Raw genomic sequence first — 9,272 nt, forward strand, 5'->3', positions numbered from 1 at the left:
TAAACACTGTTTGGCTAAACACCACGTTAAACACAGTTTGGCTAAACACTGCATTAAACACTGTGCTGAGAGAGGTGTGCTCAGTACTTTTGTAATGTACTCCACGATCTAGAACTAATGTAGGAACATGACATAATAGCGGCACCCAGCAGTGGTGGGACTGTCTAAAAATCGGTTCGTGCCGTCATAAAAGTACAAAGTGTCGAGAACATTAGGACCGAATCAAATCTGAAGTGGTTGTTTACTGTTGTCATACCAACACACGGGTCAGGGGAGTTTACTCGGTTATGTATGATAGTTTTGACTTCCTGGAGATCTAGAAGGTGAAGTATTGTAGGATGTGCTTGGATGATCAGATTAAACTGATGATCAGGTTTATCCATCGGTCACGGTTATGCGATTGTCACGTTAATCCATCGGTCACGTTAATCCTATGGTCAGGTTAATCCATCGGTCACGATAATCCGATGGGCAGGTTATTTAATCGGTCACCTTAATGCGATTGTTACGTTAATCCATTGGTCTCCTTAATGCGATTGTCACGTTAATCCATCAGTCACGATAATCCTATGGTCACGTTAATCCATCGGTCACGTTAATGCTATAGTCACGTTAATCCATCGGTCACATTAATGCTATAGTCACGTTAATCCATCGGTCTAGATAATCATGTCACGCTTGGTACATTTTTGTCAAACCGAATGTCAGTTTTTCATAATAACATGTAATTAGTTAATTGTTAGTTAGCTCAAAACGTTGTTCGTGGTGGTATTTAGAAGATGTAATTAACGATTTTTTTTTATCTTGCCATCATAACTTTCTATGCCTCACGTATACCAGTGCTAAATCTAACTTTATCGTTGGTCAACTTTCTAATGCTTTTGTTGCAGTAAAAAAAAAGGCTGTGGTCTAACTGTAGACTTTAATCTATAGCAGTGTTTCTTTCAGGCATTTCTAATGGGGAGTGGGGTAGTTCCCCCCACTTTTCTTTCCACCCCCCCCCCCCTATCCTAAGGAGCGAAATTTAAAAAAAGATTTTATTTATGTCTAAAAAACACTTTAACCCAGTGACGTAGCGAGGTCGGGTGTCACCCGTTGCGGCACGTAATGGTGTCACCCCCCCCCCCCCCAGGGGCATAACGACCCTTCCCGGGGGCAAACTTTCAATTTTCAATTTGCACCTCCCCCTCAAACTTTCGATTTGCACCTCTTAAAACAATATTTAACACTCGAATTAATCACTTAATTAGGTGGAATTATCAGTTTTCTCTATATATTTTGCTATTTTTTGCCTTGGTGTCACCCCCTAAATGGTGTAACCAGGTGCGGTCCGCACGCCCCCCCCCCCCTCGCTGCGCCTCTGCTTTAACCAGTGTCCGCACTCCATTTTCCGTGCAAGTGGCCCCCGTACCAGAGACAAATGTCTATATGGAGTCATTTAAGTCTGTGGTCCAAGTCTATGATCTGACGGCAGTATGTGATCTAAATGTGATCTTATTGTGATCTAAATGTGATCTAAATGTGATCTAATTGTGATCTAAATGTGATCTAAATGTGATCTTATTGTGATCTAAATGTGATCTAAATGTGATCTAAATGTGATCTAAATGTGATCTAAATGTGATCTTATTGTGATCTTATTGTGATCTAAATGTGATCTAACTGTGATCTAACTGTGATCTAAATGTGATCTAAATATGATCTAAATGTGATCTAAAATCTAAATGTGATCTAAATGTGATCTAAATGTGATCTAAATGTGATCTAAATGTGATCTAAATGTGATCTAAATGTGATCAAAAGGCCAAGGCTGAATTAGCCAATAAATCATGGCAGTCAATGAAACCAACCACACATTGTATTGACATAAGCTGTTCTATTTTTGGACAAGATAAGAGTTGAGATCACAGCCAATGTCAAGGTCGGTTCAATCCAGATAAGCGGCGCTAAATGGTTGTTACGCCAGAGGTCAACCTACTGACGAGGTGTATCACCAGTCAACCTACTTACCAGGTGTATCACCAGTCAACCTACTGACCAGGTGTATCACCAGTCAACCTACTGACCAGGTGAATAACCAGTCAACCTACTGACCAGGTGTCAACCGAGGTGTATCACCAGTCAACCTACTGACCAGGTGTATCACCAGTCAACCGAGGTGTATCACCAGTCAACCGAGGTGTATCACCAGTCAACCGAGGTGTATCACCAGTCAACCGAGGTGTATCACCAGTCAACCTACTGACCAGGTGTATCACCAGTCAACCTACTGACCAGGAGTATCACCAGTCAACCTACTGACCAGGTGTATCACCAGTCAACCTACTGACCAGGTGTATCCCCAGTCAACCGAGGTGTATCACCAGTCAACCTACTGACCAGGTGTATCACCAGTCAACCTACTGACCAGGTGTATCACCAGTCAACCTACTGACCAGGTGTATCCCCAGTCAACCGAGGTGTATCACCAGTCAACCTACTGACCAGGTGTATCACCAGTCAACCTACTGACCAGGTGTATCACCAGTCAACCGAGGTGTATCACCAGTCAACCGAGGTGTATCACCAGTCAACCTACTGACCAGGTGTATCACCAGTCAACCTACTGACCAGGTGTATCACCAGTCAACCTACTGACCAGGTGTATCACCAGTCGACCTATTGACCAGGTGTATCACCAGTCAACCTACTAACAAGGTGTATCACCAGTCAACCTACTGACCAGGTGTATCACCAGTCAACCTACTGACCAGGTGTATCACCAGTCAACCTACTGACCAGGTGTATCGCCAGTCAACCTACTAACCAGGTGTATCACCAGTCAACTGAGGTGTATCACCAGTCCACCGAGGTGTATCACCAGTCAACCTACTGACCAGGTGTATCACCAGTCAACCTACTGACCAGGTGTATCACCAGTCAACCTACTGACCAGGTGTATCACCAGTCAACCTACTGACCAGGTGTATCACCAGTCAACCGAGGTGTATCACCAGTCAACCTACTGACCAGGTGTATCACCAGTCAACCTACTGACAAGGTGTATCACCAGTCAACCTACTGACCAGGTGTATCACCAGTCAACCTACTGACAAGGTGTATCACCAGTCAACCTTCTGACCAGGTGTATCACCAGTCAACCGAGGTGTATCACCAGTCGACCTACTGACCAAGTGAATCACCAGTCGACCTATTGACCAAGTGTATCACCAGTCAACCGAGGTGTATCACCAGTCAACCGAGGTGTATCGCCAGTCAACCGAGGTGTATCACCAGTCAATCTACTGACCGAGGTGTATCACCAGTCAACCTACTGACGAGGTGTATCACCAGTCGACCTATTGACCAAGTGTATCACCAGTCGACCGAGGTGTATCACCAGTCAACCTATTGACCAAGTGTATCACCAGTGGACCGAGGTGTATCACCAGTCAACATAATGACTTGGTGTATCGCAGAGCTACAGAAGTATAACCCAGTTGTTGAAGGTTGTCACCATTGGCCCGGTACATAGAACAACCGCGGGGAAAGTGTAACAAAACGCTAAATCTAGGCCAAAGGCAATTATAAAAATGTCTCCGTTTCTTATCCAATGTTTTGTTTTTCTTGAAACATACAATGCTAAATTTTTAACAAGCATTTAATCATTATTTTTACACAATGAATTTTGTCTGTGAGTTTGTGGCAAATCTAGTTCCTCAATTTTAGTCCAAAAAGCCTTACGTTATTCATTAAACGCTTCTAGTTATTATAGTAATTATCTTCATACTGGCGATATGTTAATTGAATTAATTAATCTAGATTTGTGTACCCCAGTCACACAGCACAATGACCGAGCACTCAGTGTCTCTTCTAGGGTCAAGCACTGGTTGACTGAAAGTTGACTGCCAGTAGAGTAGTAGGGTCAAACACTGGTTGACTGAAAGTTGTTGACTGTCTGTTTTTAGAAGCTAGCACTGGTTGACTGAAAGTTGACTGCCAGTACTAGGGTCAAGTACTGGTTGACTGAAAGTTGACTGCCAGTACTAGGGTCAAATACTGGTTGACTGAAAGTTGACTGCCAGTACTAGGGTCAAGCACTGATTGACTGAAAGTTAACTGCCAGTTGTAGAGTAAAGCTTTAGTTGATTTGACTGAAAGTTGTTGACTGCCTGTTGTAGAAGCTAGCACTGGTTGACTGAAAGTTGACTGCCAGTTGTAGAAGCTAGCGCAGGTTGACTGAAAGTTGACTGCCAGTAGTAGAGTCAAGCATTTGGTTGACTGAAAGTTGACTGCCTGTTGTAGAAGCTAGCGCAGGTTGACTGAAAGTTGACTGCCAGTAGTAGAGTCAAGCATTTGGTTGACTGAAAGTTGACTGCCTGTTGTAGAAGCTAGCACAGGTTGACTTGGCTGAAAAAAGTTGGTCCCCTGTTAGCGCCGTTCATATATATATATATATATATATATATATATATATATATATATATATATATATATATATGAGGTAATTAGGCAGGTAGGTAGGCAGGTAGGTAGGTAGGCAGGCAGGTAGGTAGGCAGGTAGGTAGGCAGGCAGGCAGGTAGGTAGGCAGGCAGGTAGGTGCGTCATTATGAAATAATAGTAAATACATCATTGTTATGATGTGTGGTTTATCACTCAGGTATTTTGGTGCGAATGAGTGTTGTTACGAGAGATATGACGAATGCATGTTTGATGACGCGGATGAAAGAGAGTGAAGTTTTGCCATAGGAACGGGTTGTTATAGTATGCAAGCTAGATAGTTCGTACTAGGCAGAATGTGAAAGATACTTCGTGTAATGTCGATATCAAGGATAGTTTTATGTTTATACGAGAATTGTAGTTGAATAATTATTGACCAAGAAAATAATAGGTATTGTGTAAAGTGATTATCGCCTGTATCGTGGTGATGGGAATGCAGATGGTAGTGGTACGCTTTAAATGGTAGTAGATCACGTGAGCAAACACGACACTCTCACAGCACCCCTAACAGTCATGTATAACCAAATGTGTCATCTAGTCCATATGGTCTTTGTGCTAAATTTCTCTTTTCACATTTTTCGTTGTGTTTTTTCTGGTTGCGCATTTCTCTGTTTGCGCTTTTTTTCTGTTTGCGCTTTTTTCTGTTTGCGCTTTTTTCTGTGTGCGCTTTTTTCTGTTTGCGCTTTTTTCCGTTTGCGCTTTTTTCTGTTTGCGCTTTTTTCTGTGTGCGCTTTTTTCTGTTTGCGCTTTTTTCCGTTTGCGCTTTTTTCTGTTTGCGCTTTTTTCCGTTTGCGCTTTTTTCCGTTTGCGCTTTTTTCCGTGTGCGCTTTTTTCTGTTTGCGCTTTTTTCCGTTTGCGCTTTTTTCTCTTTGCGCTTTTTTCCGTTTGCGGTTTTTTCTGTTTGCGCTTTTTTCTGTGTGCGCTTTTTTCTGTTTGCGCTTTTTTCTGTTTGCGCTTTTTTCTGTGTGCGCTTTTTTCTGTTTACGCTTTTTTCTGTGTGCGCTTTTTTCTGTTTGCGCTTTTTTCTGTTTGCGCTTTTTTTCTCTTTGCGCTTTTTTCTGTGTGCGCTTTTTTCTCTTTGCGCTTTTTTCCGTGTGCGCTTTTTTCTTTTTACGCTTTTTTCTTTTTGCGCGTTTTCCGTTGCTCTTTTTTCCTTTGCGGTTCTTTCCGGCCACCGTCATGCCGAACCCTCCCCCCCCCCCCCCCCCCCCCGCCCCCCGCAAACAATCTGGAACGTAATATTAAAATCAAATATTAAATTTATAATTCAACCATTGTCCACCCACACTATGGTAAGGGGTCATCCATAAATGACGTCACACTCGTAGGGGGTAGGGGGAGTCCGTAATTTTGTGACGATGTGTGATGAGGGGGAGGGGGGGGAGGTTTCAGATGTTGCGACGTCACATTTTTGCTTTATAAAAAAGCAATGTTAGAAAACGAATTTTAGACGTTATTTCGCGTTTTAGATAACTGTTTTAATAAATTGTAATAGTTTAGACAAGATTTTGGAAAAATATCGATGTTTAAAAAAATTCAACTGCAATTTTGAGGGGGGTTGTAGGTTGAGGTGTGACGTCATTTTAGGGGGGGTCTGACTTTTTGTGACGACGTGTGACGGAGGGGAGGGGGGAGGTAAAAATCGTCAAAAAAAGCGTGACGTCATTTATGGATGACCCCTAAACTGATGGGGCGAGTAGTTTGGGTGTGGGTGTGGAAAGGGGGGGGGGGAGAGCTTACAAAATAAGTAAAATAAGGCTCCTCGTTAGAGGCATCTTATTTATCTAATAAAATACATCAAGTTTCAAAGACTAGTTCTCTCTTTCTTCGTGAGCTGTTTAAGTGTTTAAGAAGCATTCTTAAATTTAAAGTATGGGGGAAAATCCACCTTCGGTTTAAAACAATTCAAAGAAAATAATGCAAATTGAAACGTGTTGGATTTGTGTGATGTAGTATTACATTTTTAAAACAAGTTACGAGAAAGAATTCCGAATTATACCCTTAGTACTTCACAATGTTGATAGATACTTTAGTTATACAAAGCAGTTTTAAAAAGATCTAAGCTAGGTTAACAAATATATAGATACTGATATATGTGTATGTTGTATGGTGATTTCAGTTGGGTAGGTTGTGTGATGACGGAGTTTTGTGTGTACGTGAAAGTTCTACGTGTAAACAATGTGTAGTGAGATAGTGTAAAATTCGTGTATGTTCGATGGGTGTAGGACAGTGTCTAGTGCAAGGTTAACATGTGCTGGTGTGTTTTGACGTCTGGGTAGCTGAGCTCGTGTTCACGCGACGACCAATGGGAGATGGTCAAAGGGAAACTACTGGTGGCAAGGACAACCGAGAGGGGAGGGGAGATAAATGAAACAACACGCATGTCAAAACCCATGGCATGGTGTGTTCAACAACTATTTCCCTTTCTTGTGAAAACTGGCCGGTTGTGTTAATTATTGATGTAGGAATTTTTTAGCCGTGCGTTGGCTATTGTAAAGACCTCACAAGATAAACTAGCTCAACTGTATAACGTAACTATCTTTGGTACACACATTTAAATGGGCAAAGTTGTGTGGATTCTGTGTGTGGATTCTGTGTGTGGATTATGGTTTGTTCGTGGAATAAGCAAGGACTGTTTATTTCTGAACATCGTCACTACGTAGTCAATAGGACCCATCAAGAAAATCAAACATGAGGAAACATCAACAAGAGGCTTCATCAACTAAAGGACCGTTTTAACTTGAGAACCCATTAAATACTGGACCCATCAGCTAGATGACCCGTCAGCTAGAGGACCCACCAACTATAGGACCCAACAGCTGGAGGACCCATCAGCTAGAGGACCCATCAGCTAGAGGACCCATCAGCTAGAGGACCCATCAGCTAGAGGACCATCAGCTAGAGGACCCATCAGCTAGAGGACCCATCAGCTAGAGGACCCATCAGCTAGAGGACCCATCAGCTAGAGGACCCATCAGCTAGAGGACCCATCAGCTAGAGGACCCATCAGCTAGAGGACCCATCAGCTAGAGGACCCATCAGCTAGAGGACCCATCAGCTAGAGGACCCATCAGCTAGAGGACCCATCAGCTAGAGGACCCATCAGCTAGAGGACACATCAGCTAGAGGACCATCAGCTAGAGGACCATCAGCTAGAGGACCCATCAGCTAGAGGACCCATCAGCTAGAGGACCCATCAGCTAGAGGACCCATCAACAAGATGATCAGAAATGGTGAAAATCAGATAAGTGTGTAGCATAAGTGTATATGTACACAGTAAACAAAAACAACATATCACAAACAAAATAACACAAACCAACGAACATAAGCTACCACCATTAACCGACAACAGACCACGATCGACCACAAAACTACGAACCACAACTAACACCACTAACCGACAACTGACCAACGAACGACAACCGACCAACCAACGACAACTAATCCACTAATCGACGACCAACCAACCTACGACAACAAAACTACGAACCACAACTAACACCACTAACCGACAACCGACCAACCAACGACAACTAATCCACTAATCGACGACCAACCAACCAACGACAACAAAACTACGAACCACAACTAACACCACTAACCGACAAACGACCAACCAACGACAACTAATCCACTAATCGACGACCAACCAACCAACGACCACAAAACTGCGAACCACAACTAACACCAATAACCGACAACCGACCAACCAACGACAACTAATCCACTAATCGACGACCAACCAACCAACCAACGACCACAAAGCTACGAACCACACTAAAACCACTAACCGACAACTGACCAACCAACGACAACTAATCCACTAATCGACGACCAACCAACCAACAACCACAAAACTACGAACCACAACTAACACCACTAACCGACAACCGACCAACCAACGACAACTAATCCACTAATCGACGACCAACCAACCAACTACCACAAAACTACGAACCACAACTAACACCACTAACCGACAACCGACCAACCAACGACAACTAATCTACTAATCGACGACCAACCAACCAACGACCACAAAACTACGAACCACAACTAACACCACTAACCGACAACCGACCAACCAACGACAACTAATCCACTAATCGACGACCAACCAACCAACTACCACAAAACTACGAACCACAACTAACACCACCAACCGATAACCGACCAACCAACGACAACTAATCCACTAATCGACGACCAACCAACCAACTACCACAAAACTACGAACCACAACTAACATTACTAACCGACAACCGACCAACCAACGACAACTAATCCACTAATCGACGACCAATCAACCAACCAACCAACCAACGACCACAAAACTACGAACCACAACTAACACCACTAACCGACAATCGACCAACCAACGACCACCAAAAATACGAACCACAACTAACACCACTAACCGACAACCGACCAACCAACGACAACTAATCCACTAATCGACGACCAACCAACCAACGACCACCAAAAATACGAACCACAACTAACACCACTAACCGACAACCGACCAACCAACGACAACTAATCTACTAATCGACGACCAACCAACCAACCAACGATCACAAAACTACGAACCACAACTAACACCACTAACCGATAACCGACCAACCAACGACAACTAATCCACTAATCGACGACCAACCAACCAACTGCCACAAAACTACGAACCACAACTAACATTACTAACCGACAACCGACCAACCAACGACAACTAATCCACTAATCGACGACCAATCAACCAACCAACCAACCAACGACCACAAAACTACGAACCACA

Source organism: Physella acuta, unplaced genomic scaffold (genome assembly GCF_028476545.2).
Source record: "Physella acuta isolate Inbredline_101_S28 unplaced genomic scaffold, ASM2847654v3 ptg000911l, whole genome shotgun sequence".
NCBI lineage: Eukaryota > Metazoa > Mollusca > Gastropoda > Physidae > Physella > Physella acuta.